Source organism: Girardinichthys multiradiatus, chromosome 23 (assembly GCF_021462225.1).
Source record: "Girardinichthys multiradiatus isolate DD_20200921_A chromosome 23, DD_fGirMul_XY1, whole genome shotgun sequence".
NCBI lineage: Eukaryota > Metazoa > Chordata > Actinopteri > Cyprinodontiformes > Goodeidae > Girardinichthys > Girardinichthys multiradiatus.
The window spans coordinates 49,496,032-49,512,384 of NC_061815.1; the positions used below are offsets into that span (position 1 = coordinate 49,496,032).

The following is a 16,353-nucleotide window of genomic DNA, read 5'->3' on the forward strand; positions in this document are numbered from 1 at the left end:
TTTGCTACAGTGTCAGCATATATGGATGAAGTATAAAAAGTTAATGTGTGTAAGCACAAATGAAAAAACATTTGTTGAGTTAATGTTTGTCACAGAATGTGACTACGTGTGGGCTAAGTAGTAGTATTAAGTATAATTTCCAACACAAGTGTTTTAATTTTTTATTTTTTTAACGCCATTTAATTAAATGTTACACTGCTTTCTCTCTTTATACAGGCTCTTTATCAGGATCACAATGACTCTTTCTCATGTACTCAAGGCAGTCATGTTCAGCTGCAGCAGATTTGTAGTGTAGCAAAGAAAATCATTTGGTGGCGTCCCAAGCGCTAATTGGATGAGGTGGGATGTATTGCCTCACCAAATGATAGCTGAGGGTTAATGAGAGAAGCAGACTTTCATACTAGGAAACAATCATTTTAATCAACAAAACCAGCAAGTCTCTTCACTTGTCAACAGATTTATCATTTTTAACATTTTAAGGGAAATATATCATAAATACTGCTTCTGAAAACGTATTAGAACTCCACTATGCTAAATACATCACTAAAGGTTGTAATCATATCTGTCACTGGCACACATATATGTTCCACGAAACATTAATCATCTGTAAAATTCCTTACTGATCGTTTTTGTCATTGTTAACCCAACATTGTGTCTATTCACTGATGTCATTCCAATGTGGAGTTGTGTCCAGTAAAACCTTTGCTAATATACTGGTAGCAACACATTAATTACATTTTTTAAATTACACCTGGCTTATTTAGAATATACTAGTTTAACAACTTAGATTTCAGCAAGAAACGGAAGAGATTATTGTGACATCTGTCCTCTCAGAACCAGATTGGTTGCTCATGGTGAGACAGTTTGTTCTGGAGGTTCCTTCCTGTTTAAACAGAGTCATTCATTTCCAGTGTCAACACTTGCTCGCTCATGATGAGGGATTGCTGCAAAGCCAATAACTCGATGCAATCAGCTGGGCTTCATTAGACAGACAACCTTTCACCAATCGGCAGAGGTGTGGACTCATGTCATGAGACTTAGAGTAGAGTCAGACTCCAGTCAGAAATTTAATTAGTTTCGACTCGACTTAATCCAAAACAAAATAAAGACTTAGGACTTCACTTGGACTTTCACACCAATGACTCGTGACTTCATATTGAGTTGAACACTTTGACTTGAAGAGACTGGGTATCTTACAGCAAATAAATTGTGTTACAATGGGAACTTGTCATATCTCCTCCTCCTGCACGGTGGATATACTGCGCTGTTTACTTGCTTCTTCATTGCACCTTACAATTACAGCAAAGACTCGGGCAAAGTTTAGGTCCTGTCATCCAGCACAATTACAGCGGTGTGTGCAAAATTGGAGAAATTCAATGGCAAAAACGTCTGTGCACGGCATTATCCAAGGTAGGAACACAACTTCTTTAAGACTCAATGATAAAAGTTTAGGACTTTGACTCAATGCGACACTTGCATGCCTTGGCTTGGGCCTCAAATTGGAACATTCATGCCTTTAATGACTCAAGACTTGGTGGAAAGATTTGTGAAGGTTGTTAAAAAGTTTGAAAATAGGACAGCTTAAGGAGCAGCAGGAGACTTCATCAGATTAATTAAATCAATTTTTTCTCAAACCAGTATTTCAATCTTAACTTTGAAAAATATTTGTTCTATCCAACTAACAATATTATCAGAATCAGAATGTGCTTTTTTTTTTGTCACAAATTGAGAAAAAACCTATCTGCTTAGTACATGAGCAAAAAATTATTTATGTAAAATAGAAAAGTAGAAGCAGTTGTTAAAAAGATAAAATAAAACAAACATGCAAACAAATTTATAGTGATGCACATTTCCATCGTTGGATCTCCCTCTCATTCTGGCTGTCTTAGTCTTTAGTGTCTTTCCATATTAGTTGAATCCCTGCATTGAGTTTTTTGTTATTTCTGATGTTCTGGTATTCTGTGATGTTGTTCTCTCATGTTAGTGTTAGTTCCTCTGTGTTTTGGATTAGCTCCCATGGTGTTCAGTGTAATTAGTCTCCTTTCCTCGGTCTCCCAGCTAGCACTTCTCCACAGCTGTTCCACATTCCCCTGATTAGACTCACTTGGTTCCTGTGTCATTGATCACATCTCCTCTTTATAAGCTCCCTGGTTTTCATTGTTCCTTTTATTGTTACAATCTTAAATCTCTGTAATGTTTTGTAGAAGAACCACTGCAAAGAGCAAAAAAGAGAAATCAAAGCAGTTTAATATCTGTGCTTCAGCGGCCTGTGAGTCCCTATGGACACATTAACAGTGTTCCAGAAGATACGTAGACGAGGAACAATTTAGTGCTCCTCAACTCCTGGAAATGATAATTATGAGTGCCCATTTTATAGCTTGCACAGTTCACGCTTTTAAATAATTCTGTACACGTCGTGGTTAAATGATTTTCTTCCAAAACTCCAACAAAGATTAGATGGGGTGCTTTGGAACAAGTGCTGATGAAATGGGAGGCTTTGGTTTAATGTGCATCCAAATGGGTTTTCTTGATGTGAAAACATTTGGTGATTCCTCATTTAGACAATGAGGGATATTGCTGCTGTGGCAGTAAAACTGCAATGTGCTGCTGAATGTATGTGACAATTTGCTACCTAAAAGCTTGGAACAAAAGCTGGGATATAGATGGAGCTGGTGCTTTCTGGCAGTGCTCAGTTGGACACCATCTTGCAGACTCAATCCACCAACCTGTCAGAAGGCTAAAATGTGCCAGCAGAAGCAGCATGTCGACAGAGGCCTGGAGTCTGAGCAGTTCGGACGTAGATGTGATCGGGAACCTGATCAAAAGTGACAGATCTCCAATGTGGAGTGGAAGCACTACTCATTGGGATTGCTGCAGGCTGAATAGCTTACAACCTGATTTGCTTCTGGTTTACCCCTGGGTTTCAAAGATCCATATTCTGGTATATAAAGTCATGTTGGTATAGGACCTGGCTTTGAGATTCCTCAAACAAAGATGTTTGTGTTATAGTATGTTAAAACAATTGAAGACACTTTATTTTTCACTTAATAAACCTGTACACACCATGAAGAGGAGTTATTTTTGTTCAGCAACTCATTAAAACATGCTTGGGGCTATATGATCCTATCACATGTTTCTGATGGGAGGAGGATGAGTGCTACTTGTTAAAAAATAGGCCACCCAACCCCACAAGAGTTACTGCATGAACTTATTCAACTGGGAGATGCCTGCATTGTAAAATACAAACACTTTCTCCTCATCTGTTTCTCCTTCTGAGACAGGAAGGAAACTTCATCAGATAGCCTCTTGCTGGCAGTTACTTTACAGTTACTGCTCTGTCAAAAGGAGAGCTAATCTGAACCAATGCTCATAGACAAATATTTCATTTTTATATTGCTGTGAGACTTTTCAGTAATATATAATTGTGAAAACTACACTTTAAGTTTGAGGTACCCCAGACAAAATGCGCCGAAATTTGTTATGATTAGTTATCTTTTAAGGGGCATACACCATCTATTTAAAAACATTTCTTTTTCACCTGTGTTCAGGCTTGTATCTTACAATAGTGGGGACCTGCACTGTGGCACTGTTGGTAGCACTGTTTCTGAAGGTCCTGAGGTTGAATCCCATAACTGGGGTCTTTGGTTCTCTCTGTGCATGTATGGATTCTCCTCAGGTACTCCAGCTTCCCCCAAAACTCCAAAAACTGTTAGCCAAGGTTGGCCTCTGTAAATCGCCCTAAGGTATGAGTGTGTGCATGTACGGTCGTTTGTCCTGTGTGTCTCTGTGTTGCCCTCTGATGGATTGGCGACCAGTCCTCGGTGTACCCAGCCTCTTGCCTGATGACTTCTCGAGATAGGCACCAGCTTAGACCCTGCAAAGATAAGCAGATATGGATAAGAGATGGATGTATATATTCATTTCTATGACTACAATCAAGAGATATTTATAAAAATAAAAAAAAAGAAGAAAAAAAGAAAGACCAATGCAGCTAGGAACTTTGCAGAAGACCAAAACATCCCGTCTTCTTGCTGAGTGCGCACTGTCGATGGTGAGGGGAAGACTCCTGTCCTTTTTTCCCGTGGCAATTGGGCAAAAGCAATGGTGCACTACATAGGTCACCGATGGGACAGGGTCTTCATGAGCAGTAGGAAGCGAATGGCTGTATGCGTAAGGTGGGGTTCACGTGTCTCTGGAGATGATTTTCTTTGCAGTCTGCAGCTAGATGTTCCTGAAGCTATATGGTAAAGGTTGTCACCAGGAAGAAAAGCGTGCGCATACAGCATGCTGTTACTGTTGCTCCACAGTCAAAACATCAGAGAAACAGAAAGAAATAAGGTAGCTGTCAGATATGTAATTTAAAATAATTTTTGCCCTTGAAGATAACCCTATGATGGTTTTAAAATTGAAGATGTTCCGCAACTAAATTTTGATTGTTAAATACAAAAAGGCACCAAGACTCCAGTAGACTGAATTGAAAAACACAGTTGGTCGCAATGCGTCAGAAACTGGTGAACCCTCGTTCAAATTGACTGTTGGGTTAGGCTCCAACCACCTGTCACCCTGAAACATGTCAGAAATCCTAAACTACACTTTTATTCAATCAGCCTGCCTGCTCTTATCGCAAAGTTTTATGCTACAAACACTGAAAAGAACATCTTAGTCTGTCCACATTTCCTTGAGTTTAGGTTATAATGCCGAGTATGATTATAGTTATTTCTGTAAAATAAAGTTTTGATCAAACTGTGTACTCTGGCTTTAGGTTCAACCCAACAGCAGAGAGAGCTGACACAGATTTGGTGATTGACCTCCTTCCCTCAGAGTTGACAGAAGATGCCTTGCTACTTCAGCCTAGCTGGGCTCCTCTGAGATGTTCAGGTGGTCAGGGTGTAAGCAGAGAAGATATTATGAACAAGTAAATTCCTAATATCTGAGGTAAAACCAAATACCTACTTTTAAATACTGTATACATTATACATAGGTGCTGACTTGACTTTTTAGTTGCATATTTTGCTCTGTTTGTGTGTCAGAAATCAGATATTTACATTCACTCTAGTGTCCGACATTAATTCAGAATCAACTTTTCTAGTTAGGATTATCAAAACTAGTTTTATTTGCTAAATGACAGAATAAGAAAGAGGATTTTTATTGATTTCCTCAAAGTCAAATGTTTTCATACACTTTGCACTAATTTTACCATGTCTACTTCTTTTGTAAAAACACTGAGAAAAAAACTGCCAAATCCTCTCTGCTAATTTGGTAATACCCCTTATATAACCCCATTCCACCCTTTAAAGGATATCTTATCCCTCTAAAATGTATAGATATTTAAACAAAATATATCAAAGGTTCAATAACTTGATAGTATGTCAGATTTTGAACCGGTAAGTCTATGATATGAGGTGACTCATTACTATGGGGTCTATCTCTTCTTTTATTTTTCTGGTGAGTCCAGGAAATCAATGGATGCAGCTACATCTGGGTGTGCTGTGGCCTAAAAATATCCGCTCATACCTGCTGTTGGTGTGTTACCCACTGGGTGGAGCTCACCTTGGTTACCTTCAGCTCCTGTGTTTCATTGTGCCTATAAACACGAACGGATCTCACATTGTTTTGATGATTTAAATAAGTCATGTAGGAATTTACTGTAACTGTCTTATAAAAATAACAGCTCCATACTGTACAATGTATAGAGAATTATTTTATTACATTTTCTCCCACCTGTTTTGAATTATGATTGTTAACTTTTAAACTTGGGGCTATGTCTCTCGGCTGGCCTGGGAACACCTTGAACTCCCTCCGGAGGAGCTGTAGTAGGTGTCTGGGGAGAGGGAACTCTGGGCGTCTCACCTTAGTCTGCTGCCCTGCGACCTGGTCCCAGACAAAGCGGATGATACCGAGTACTTTTAAAACAGCTAGAAATGTTTTGTAATAAGATTCTTTCTGCCCAGCTGTTTTTGTGGGCGACTCATTAGTTGAGTGGGCTCCTGACAGGAAGAATACGGTTTAACGCTGGCAGTCTATGGTGGAGTTGCCTCCAGCAGAATAAGAACATACTCAGTCTTTCCACACTACATTGAATATTTCAACTATGTACATTATCAACATGAAGTGTGTTTCTGTGCAGCTATTTCTGGTGAAGCTTCTTCTAACTTTGAAAAGTTGTTGTCTGAATGTGATCAGAGGTGCAAAAGGAACCGGGTCGTGAAATAAGAAGATTTGACTGAGCTTAAGCAGTCAGAGGTAGCTGAGATTTGCTTTGTGGAGGCTGAGGCTCACAGTGAATGTGTTCAATGTTATAACAGTTCAAGGTTCATCATATCTTGACAAATGGAGTTGTTTACATCAGACGCAGCATACAGAGGACATGGCACCATCAAGACAGATGGCCTTCATTATTCCTCACGCTCCCTCTCATCTCCCTAAAATAACAATCGCCGGCTGTCAGAGGCTATCTTATATTTTCTAGATAAGGATCATTAAAGTCACCATTTTAAAATCAATCATGTGTACATGTTTAAAATGCATTGCAATCAATCTTGTAGTTTTAGTGATCACAGGAAATATTAGAGCTATGTCTGATAAAGTTTTACAGAACATAATCCTGTTTCTAGGCAAAAAAGTATTAGAATATATACAATTATGCTGTATTTACATTTCAACTAGTTTCATGTTGCCTTATGTTTTTTAAATTACAATGATCTTATATTATTTTTCTATTCTGTTTTTGGGCCACACTTTATGATTGTTATCAGTGAACTGTTTTATAGAAGTAACATTTATCGCACCTACTTGAAGTTGTACAGTTCATTCTCAGTTTAAATGCAGCTGTAGGCCTTATAGAACATTAGTGAACAATCAGATATAAACCAAGGAATACAATCTGAAGCTCTGGTCAATCCATCATCTGAAAATAAAAGATACAGGAAGTGTCTGGTACGACTGCAGACCTACCAAGACATGGACATCCACCTAAATTGACATTGTGGTTGCAATGTGACAAAATATAGTAAGTATAAACCATAAACTGGACAGAAAGAACATGACAGCTACTGAAAGAACAAGAAACGAGGAGCTGGAATCTGCCTCTGTAAATCTGAAATTATGGCTTCTGACACAAAGATGTGACTAAAATGTTTTCAGCAGGAGGTATCTGTCAGGGTTTGAGCCACATGGTGCACCTTGAGTAGATGGCTCTAACATCTCTTCATACTCTTGTGGTCTAGCATAACTGTCAAAGTGGAAATCTGTCCATCTCACAGCAACTCAGGGAAATAGCTGGACCAAAAGAGAGACAGGCTGCACCTTAAGTGCTAGCTGGGCAGTAAGAGTAGAGGTAGGTAACTAACTAGATAACCTTAGCTGAGGCCACCATCAGTCCCTCACCTACTGGGACAGAAGCTTTGGAGTCTCCAAGCTGGAAAAAAATGCATATGGCTTTAGGAGAGCAGTTTTCTTTGATAATGTTTTCATGTTCTGTGTCCTAGGTAAACACATCTCAGTTTAAATTTTATGGCATATGCCATAAATTATTAAACCTACAACAGACTGAAAAGGAATTGTATAAGGCAATGTTCACTATCCACAAAATCTAATTTCAGGCTTAACCTATTTATGATCCTATATTGCATATGCATTATATATATTTCACCTTATGGCTGAGCCGGTAAATGTAGATCATGGGGCTGCACCACTGTGGAGCACTTTTACTTTGAAGCAAGAAGGTCTTGGACTCAAATCCCACTCTGGGGTCTTTTTGCCTGGACTTTGCCTTTTTTCCTCGTACATGCGTAGGTTTTCTCTGGGTACGCCCACAGTCCAAAAACATGACAGTAATGTTATTTGATTGCTCTTAATTGCCGTTAGGTATGAGTGTGCATGGCTGCCTGTCCTGGGTCTCTATTGTGCCCTACAATAGACTGGTGACCTCTGTAGGGTGGACCCAACCTTCCGCCTGATGACCTCCGGAGATAGGCGCCAGCGACCCTGCAAGGATAGATTATATATATATATATATATATATATATATATTACAATAAACCCACCATATAAAACAACTGACATTTGTTCAGGCATGGTCATTCAGAAATGAGTCATCTGTTCCAAGTTGACAGGTGGTGGGCAGGAAGCCGTCCCTCTGTATTTTGAAGGGAGATGTCTTGAGAGGAGTCATGGAAAAATGGAGAAAAATGGCCTGTTATCTTTGATGGCAGCAAGAAAGAGAGAGAGCTGACAGTTTTCCAAACAGCTTTCTGCACAGACCTGTGACTCGGAATCAGTCATGCAGGGATGGACGTCTGTGATCTGGGAGGATATTGACCCATCCCAACAGGATACCCAGAAGAAGGTTGCCCAAGTCACTTTTAAGCTATCTATGAGTGCCTCTAAGTGTGTGCTTTTTCCTCAGAGAAAGTAAAAAACCCAGAGAAATAAAACACAGAACTCCAGTTCTTAAATCATTGCACTGCCTCCCAGTTTGTCTATAAAGCACTTAATGGTCTTGATGAGAAATACATTTCTGAGTTGTCAATTATAAGGCACCTATATCCCCCCTGCAGCTTATCAAAGCACTGCTTACACAGTGTTCCCAGGACCAGAACCAAACAAGGTGAGGTAGCATTTAGTGTCTATGCTCCTCACCTCTGGAACGGAAACTGTTGGTTCTTTTACTTCAGGACTGAAAACAGGTTTTTGTTTGCAGCAGATTTTGACCGCAGTATTATTAATAAACTGCTTGTATGATCAGTATAGAGTGAATGAAGCATTAGATTGAAGATTACTTTTGGATTTGAATTTCAGTTAAAAGTGGTTCATAGTCAGACATGTAAAACATAGCACTAAGATTGAACACATGACTTTAGATTATATGCAAACCGCTGGCCGACGTAGTCAAAGAAGAACAATGTCAAAGGAGTAATCCTTCTTATAAACCAGAGCAGCCTTGGTTTGAAATCACATCTTCACAGATTTACAACAATAAAGCTGGTTAGAAAGGTTCTGCACATTGTGTTATGTTTTAGCTGATTATCAATCAGATTCATACTAAGTTTGTCTATTTCTAGAAAATTTTGCACAAACTAATTCACAATAAGACAACACAACAATAACAGCTAGTTGTAAACTCTGGTTGGTTGACCTGCAGAGCTACTCAACTGCAGACCAATCCTCTTCTCTAGCACTGTTTTGGCCTACCATACCTTATACACTGGGAGGTCCAAATGGTTCATATTTTAGACTGCTCCTGGTGTCACATTTTAAGGTTTAAACACCCATTGCCAGGAACCAAGGTTTCCCAGGGGCAAAATCGTTTATGTCTTTAAAATCTTGCAAGTTCCGCTATGGACAGCAGTACGTTAACTTACTGAAGACCCACTCACCTCTCCCTACAGACGGAGACAGGAAAATACGCAGGCTGAATCTATCCCTCCATTCTAGGTCAGACAGTCCTTTCTGGATCATTCTCATCTAAAGAACTGGGGCAATCTTCTCTTTCTCATTCACCAAGTCACCTACAGACTGCAGCTGGACATCTGTCCTCTCAGCTCCCTGTGCTCTGGTAGAGGTACCAAACTCAGCTGTTTCAGTCAGAGACATGTTGTGTCTTTTATACAAGCTAATCAATGGCCAGAAAGGTAAAGGTAAGAATTGACATCACTGCCCGGCACTTGCTGCACTTTTCCTAGCCTCACCATCAAGTGATATTTTTTAAATATTTGGTCTTAAAATTCTTCAAGCCTTTAATTACCTTTTCTCTTCTTTTTTTCTGAAAACAGGATTTCAGTGGACCGACATTTTAGAGTTTACTCCAGCGGACTAAATCAACTGAAACAAATAAGTTGTGGTAGTGGACAAACGATTTAATGTTAGGGCAGAGAGTGTTCACTGCTATTCCAAGGATATAAAATAATGATGTATTAGTCATGAATTTATTTCTCAAACAGGCCCATTTAAAAAAAATATTATTGCTGATAACTTAGACCTTGCTCCCTGAAAAATTGAGCCAGTTGTACCCAGTTGTTCATGGTAGTGTTTGGGCGTGTCAGCACCAGACAACCACAATATAGAAAGAATTGCACCTGTTACTTTAGGTCCAAATCAGACTGTATCACTTTTCAATGAACCAGATTAGGTCTTCCAGTGTTTCATGGCCGGGACGAAAACCACACTGCTCTTCCTGAAGCCGAGGTTCGACTATCAGCCGGACTCTCCTCTCCAGTACCCAGCTTTACACCCTCTACAGGGTACTCAAGGGTTCATGGGAGTTTGGCCAACCGGTCCACATGTGTTTTGTGGACCCGGAGAAGGCATTCAACTGTGTGCAGCGGCTGGGATAAAGATCAGCTCCTCCAATACGAGGCCATGATTCTCGACCGGAAAAGGGTGGCTTGTCCTCTTCATCTTAGAGGGGAGTTCCTGCCTCAAGAAGTGGAGTTGAAGTATCTTTGGGTCTTGTTCACTAGTGAAGGGAGAATGGTGCCGGTCCATTGTGGTGAAGAGAGAGCTGAGCCGAAAAGCGAAGCTCTCAATTTACTGGTCGGTCTACATTTCTACCCTCGCCTATGGCCATGAACTTTGGGTCATGACCGAAAGAACAACATCTGGGATACAAGCGGCTAAAATGAGCTTCCTCCGTAGGGTGGCCGGGCTCTCCCTTAGAGATAGGGTGAGGAGCTCGGCCATCCAGGAGGAGCTTGGAGTAGAACCGCTGTGCCTCCGCATTGAGAGGAACCAGTTGATGTGGCTTGGGCATCTATATCGGATGCCTCCTGGACGCCTCCCTTTGGAGGTGTTCCAGCCACGTCCCACCGGGAGGAGGCCCAGGACACGCTGGACGGACTATTTCTCTCAGCTGGCCTGGAAATACTTTGGGCTCCCCCCGGAGGAGCTGGAGGGCCTGTTTGGGCAGTGGGACGTCTGGATGTCTCCACTGAGTCTGCAGCCCCCACAACCAGGTCCCGGATAAAGCGGAAGACAAGTACGAGTACAAAATTAGGTCTTGGTGCACATTGGGTTCATTCATCTTCCTGCAAACTCAAGCTTGTGGTCACTTCATTGCTTGAAACCCAACATTTACATTTAAAGTTTAATAAAAATCAATCCTTACATTTTAAGATGATCTTAACTCATTTCAAAGCTTTCAGTTACAACTTTAGAGACACTTTTACATGCAGTTTCAAGCATTCAGATGAACAGCTTCACAATACAAATGAGTGATTTTGTATACTTCTCGTGTTTTGAGATCTGTGGCAGCCAATGGCAGAGATAAGAACCTGCGTTGACAAACCTATCATTCTACAAGGACAAGCAGAAAGTCATTTAAGGTCTGTAGCTCATATGAAGCCATTTTAATTGAATTTCCAAATCATATAGTATCAGTTGTTTGTTCAAAAACAGAGGCAAAAAATAAAAATGTAGGATTGGTCACCTGAGCTCTGGCGCACCCTTCCTCAAATTGGAGTGCTTGTGTTGCATCTAGGATTTGAGTGAAGTCTTCATGTGCCAAAGGTAATTTAATTTTTTTCCTGTAGAACAAAAACGTAAAGGTGTCAACGTTCACATGGAAAGTTCAATCAGCAAACAATCAAACCAAGGATCTTAATTAAACAGGTAAACAAGAAGATTCCCTTAATGCAGATGAAAGAACCTTGTAGATGATCACTCCACCGACCCAGGGTGTCCAGATAAAAGTCAATGTTTGATTAAAAGTGTGTTTGTTTGCTGAGGGATAGGGCATCTATTCAACTCTCCCTCTACAAAAAGCAAAAATCTCTTATCCTATAAAACAAACATTTAACTATTTCTCTGTATAATCCAGAGATCTTCAGCTTCAGCTGATAGCTATTGAAAATATTTCCAAGGTCTTCAGCTGACCTCTAAAAGGAAATATAGTTATGCATTTGCTTTTTTGTTTTCCATTTACTCTGCTGTTTCTGTAATTTATAATGTAAACTGTTGGTTTGTTTAAGTAAATGGTTTGCTTGTATTATAACTATAACAAAATAACATTTTTAAATTTTCTGAACCATTTTTGAGATAAGTCTGAAACAGCACTGGCAGCAGTACTTCAGTCCTTGGATACACCTTATGTCTGCTAGGTGGGAAAAGCCAAACTGTAATAATACAACATTAAACAGAAGGTTGACCTTCTGGAGTTAATTTATGTGCACTTCATATAAACATTGCAAGCTGTAATAGAAAAGAAACAATGTGTTGGATGGCAAAATATATTTGAAATAGTGGCTACAATATAAAGTAAAGTAAAAGTGAAATGGTGATGAGGTGTAAATGTTATCATGTGGATCAACGTAAGGCATCTTTCTCTATGCTATTGTTCGTGGTCTGGTACTGAAAGCTGACTGCTTATTCTGAAACTCTGGATTTCACCTATTTTTATTCTTCCATTTTTCATTTTCCCTTTTACATTAAGTCAAGGTTAAAAGCTTAAATTATACCATAACTAATTTTGGCTTCTGAGAATCCAAAACGTTCCTTGGTCACATTTTGTTGGGTTGTAAAAAATGCGGGTGCTAGCTCATTTGTGGCTCATGGCTTAAAAAAAATTGTGACCCCCAACTGGCTCATCTCATGCAGGTGGAGAGTTTTATCAATATTTTCCAGGTGATATTTTCAAAGACAAATTGAAATCTTAAAAGTGCAACATGTTTTTTTAATAATCATGCATTTTGCATTTCATAGCAAATAGGACCACAAACATCATGCAACCTTCGTTCAAAAACAGACTTTGTGAACACATTCATTAAAATTCGCCAAATACAGCAAGCATTAGTGAAAAAAGTGAGCTGTATACTGTTGAGCATAGAATAAACTTTTTCTCTTCAACCAAAAAATCAAAACAATTGTTTCAAAATTAGGAAACTGTATGTCTTTCTTGTAATAAGGAAAACCTGAAAGCCCTACTTTATATATTGGATCTACCTATCTACTTAAATCGGGCTACTTCAATTCATTTCAATAAAATATTGCTCGCTTAGTTTACTGATAAGCAGAAAAAACAAAAAAGATCACAAAATATTTTGTCCTATTTATTTATTTTTAATCAATTTTTTGTGGACTGCAAGTACTTATAACTAGGCGATTTTGATTTTTAATTTAATAGAAAGGTGCACAGACACAAAAGAGATTAACCCTGAGTGACTGAATCCTCAGGCTAATTAGAGGCAGTGACAAAACACCAATCTTAATAATAAGGTATTAAGGTTTTCTTTTTTATAGTTTTATTTAAGCCAGGACATATTGTATTACAAATGCTCAGCAAACCTTAGAATTTATTAGACGTCCCAGGTTCAGATCCTTGACAAGCCCCCAATATGTTATAACCTGGCTAAAAAATATAAAACAAAGGCAACCTGTGCCTGAAGATAACTTAAAACTGAATTTATCCAAAAAAACACACACAAAAAAAACAAATATAATCCAGGATTGCCAAAGAGTAAGGAGTGGGCGAACTCCTAGGAAGTGGTGGTGTCATACCTGCTTGTGTTTTTGTAATGTTACCTGGTCTGGTCCTTTGTTTTCTGTCTCCATGCACCCCAAGCCCATACCTGTTCTGAGTTTTCCCCTAATTGTCTGGTCACGTTTGTCATTGGTTCCGCCAGCTGTTCAGTTTTGTATTGAAACCCATTTGTTTCCGTTGTTCTCCACTGGTTCCGTATGTGTATGTGTTTCCTGCTGCATGCTTGCTACCTTGTCAGTGTCCTGCCATGGAAAATAAAGACTCGCCTTACCTTTAAACCTCGAGCTTCAGGAGTTCTTCCTCGCATATTGGTCCATCAAAAAACCAAACTCCTGATCAGCCAACGCCGCTGTTTCAGACTCCTAATCCTGTTTCTGGTCCAATTCCAAGCCGAGCCGCCCTTACACTTTGATCCTGTCCATGAGGGGCTCGTGGATGGACTGCCTCCCTGCTCCTGTTCCCGGTCCTGTCCTGAAGGGCTCCGAGGACGAACTGCCTCTATCCCTGGTTCCCGTTCCGGAGGAGTTTGTGGAGGACCCGTTTCCACTTCCTGTTCCTGAGGGATGCGAGGACGCACCCTGTCCGCCTGCTGTGCCTCGGCGGATCTCCACAGCCTCACCAAAGGTCCCAGCGGTCTCTGCAACATTCGCCTGTGTTGTAAATATGAAGCTGAGAATATTATTTAATATTAATATTTTGTCAAATAATATTTGGGTCTGTTAAGGGTTGTCCTGTGAATACCAGCCCAGTAAGGCGATGGTATTAGGACAGAATAGAAAGGTGTGAGACGAGCTCTGACATTATTGAACAGCATAAACTCTGCACATATATGGAATAAATTCACACAATTTCTTAAAATACAAGAATTTATTAACAAAAATAAGTCAACTCAAAGTCAAACATATTTCAATCAACAAACTCTTTACTTTGCTAAAACAATCCAACTAAACTACCAAGCAGAATTAAAGAATAACGAAGACTAATGGGCTATGTACAATATAAAAAAGTTGATTAAAGATGATTGGAAATCATGACCAAAAAGAGTGATGCAACATTACCATGCAATGTTTATGTTTGAGAACCAAGGATTATCTTGAAGAATCTGGAAGTGAAGTTAAGTTAGTCTTGGAACCAACTTAGGAAATAATCAGCAAACGTTTAGACAACCATTCACAATACAAGATCAGATCAAATATTATTTTAATAAAATTACTTTTTTAAAGAATGATCTGCTGATGATGTCCAAGGGCGATGAAGTTCGACGAAACGTCCACAGTCAAACAAGCGGAACCTCTGCGTTCGCTCTGTGAACAAAAGGTTAGCTTCCCGCTAACCTCCAGCTGTGGATGAAGAACGAACGTTGTCCGCTGCGGTCTCTACCGTCTTCCTTCAGGCTGAGAGACTGCGTCCTGGACGGGGTCTCACTCTCTCGAACAGTTTGCTTCTGTGGGGCCTCGAAGAGAAAAGGTAAGCAACTCTTACACCTTAAGTTCCCCGTTCATGAATGAAAATACCGGATACACACACAGTATTCCAGTTGAATTTATGTCTTTTTGCCAGCAAAAGACATTCGCGCACTGGGCCTCTCCTGAACCGTCCTCCTCCGAGGCGTGTGGAAAGAGGAAGACTTGTGGAAAGGTGGGGGCTTTTATTTGGGTAATGGTGTCGCAGGAAGTTCGCAGTTATTCCCCTTTTCTGGCTGTGCCGGAAGAAGGTTAATGCACTTTATTTTGAAAAGTTTCAGAAAAGTATGTACCGGAGTTTTGTTGTCGAAATCCATGGCTGTATGGTCCCAACACCTGGGTTCAAGCGGTCTCCGCACCACGTCTCGGAGCTCCACCGTGGGTTCTCCTGGTCTCGCCGCCAGCCGTCAGATCATCTTCGCCGGCCTGCTGATCGCCTGCTCCTACATCGCCAGCCGCCTGAACTCTGGGTCTGCCGGGGACGGCCTCTGGGCCAGCCGCCTGAATCCTTGTCTTCCTTCCGAGTCCCCCTCCGCCCACCCTGGTCGGGTTGTTTTATTGTGGGCATCTGGGATCCGCCCTTAAAGGGAGGGGCTATGTCATACCTGCTTGTGTTTTTGTTAAATTACCTGGTCTGGTCCTTTGTTTTCTGTCTCCCTGCACCCCAAGCCCACACCAGTTCTGTGTTTTTCCCTGATTGTCTGGTCACGTTTGTCATTGGTTCCCCCTGCTGTTCAGTTTTGTATTGAAGCCCTTTTGTTTCCGTTGTTCTCCGCTGGTTCCGTATGTGTATGTGTTTCCTGCTGCATGCTTGCTACCCTGTCAGTGTCCTGCCATGGAAAATAAAGACTCATCTTACCTTCAAACCTCGAGCTTCAGGAGTTCTTCCCCACATATTGGTCCATCAAAAAACCAAACTATGACAGGTGGATCTTATGATCTTCGAAGATACTGGACTGATGTCTCCAATTACAATACCACCAATATTCTGGGGCACTGAAAGACAAGCAGATGGGCCTTAACATTAAGTGTGTCTCATTAACAGACTTACATTTTTTCACCAACTGTACTATGTTTAAAATATGATCATACACTGCATAACATTTTTATTCCATAAACTCAGTTTGCACAACTATTTTTTCAGCATGACGTGCATTTCTGTAAGTCTGTACTAATGTATGTTTTTTGCTTTTATATACAAATATCTTACCAACTCTTCCATACATCACTGAAAGTTTGCTTAGATTTAATAAAAAGAAATATTTTCATCTGGCTGTTCACACCTTTTCTTGTGTGACTTGACCCTAATAAAAAGAAGAGTAGTTTGTTGAATCTGCAAAATGCAACCAATCACTGCTTTATTCTCACTTTACAGAAAATGCCCCCAGGATTACTTCCATAATTACACCATTTTAC

General features: G+C 40.2%; 2 long non-coding RNA genes across 2 annotated transcripts; one reads left to right on the forward strand and one right to left on the reverse strand.

Annotated features, from left to right (window-relative positions):
* Positions 1–394: 394 nt before the first annotated feature.
* Positions 395–14,092, reverse strand: LOC124860863. Its single transcript, XR_007036469.1, has 3 exons — positions 13,746–14,092; positions 11,426–11,522; positions 395–3,874 (listed from the first exon to the last, which is right to left on the reverse strand). It is a non-coding gene; the product is annotated as an uncharacterized LOC124860863 (long non-coding RNA).
* A 729-nt stretch (positions 14,093–14,821) lies between these two features.
* LOC124860991 lies at positions 14,822–15,346 on the forward strand. The gene is made up of 3 exons (XR_007036532.1): positions 14,822–14,941; positions 15,035–15,112; positions 15,213–15,346. It is a non-coding gene; the product is annotated as an uncharacterized LOC124860991 (long non-coding RNA).
* Positions 15,347–16,353: the final 1,007 nt, after the last annotated feature.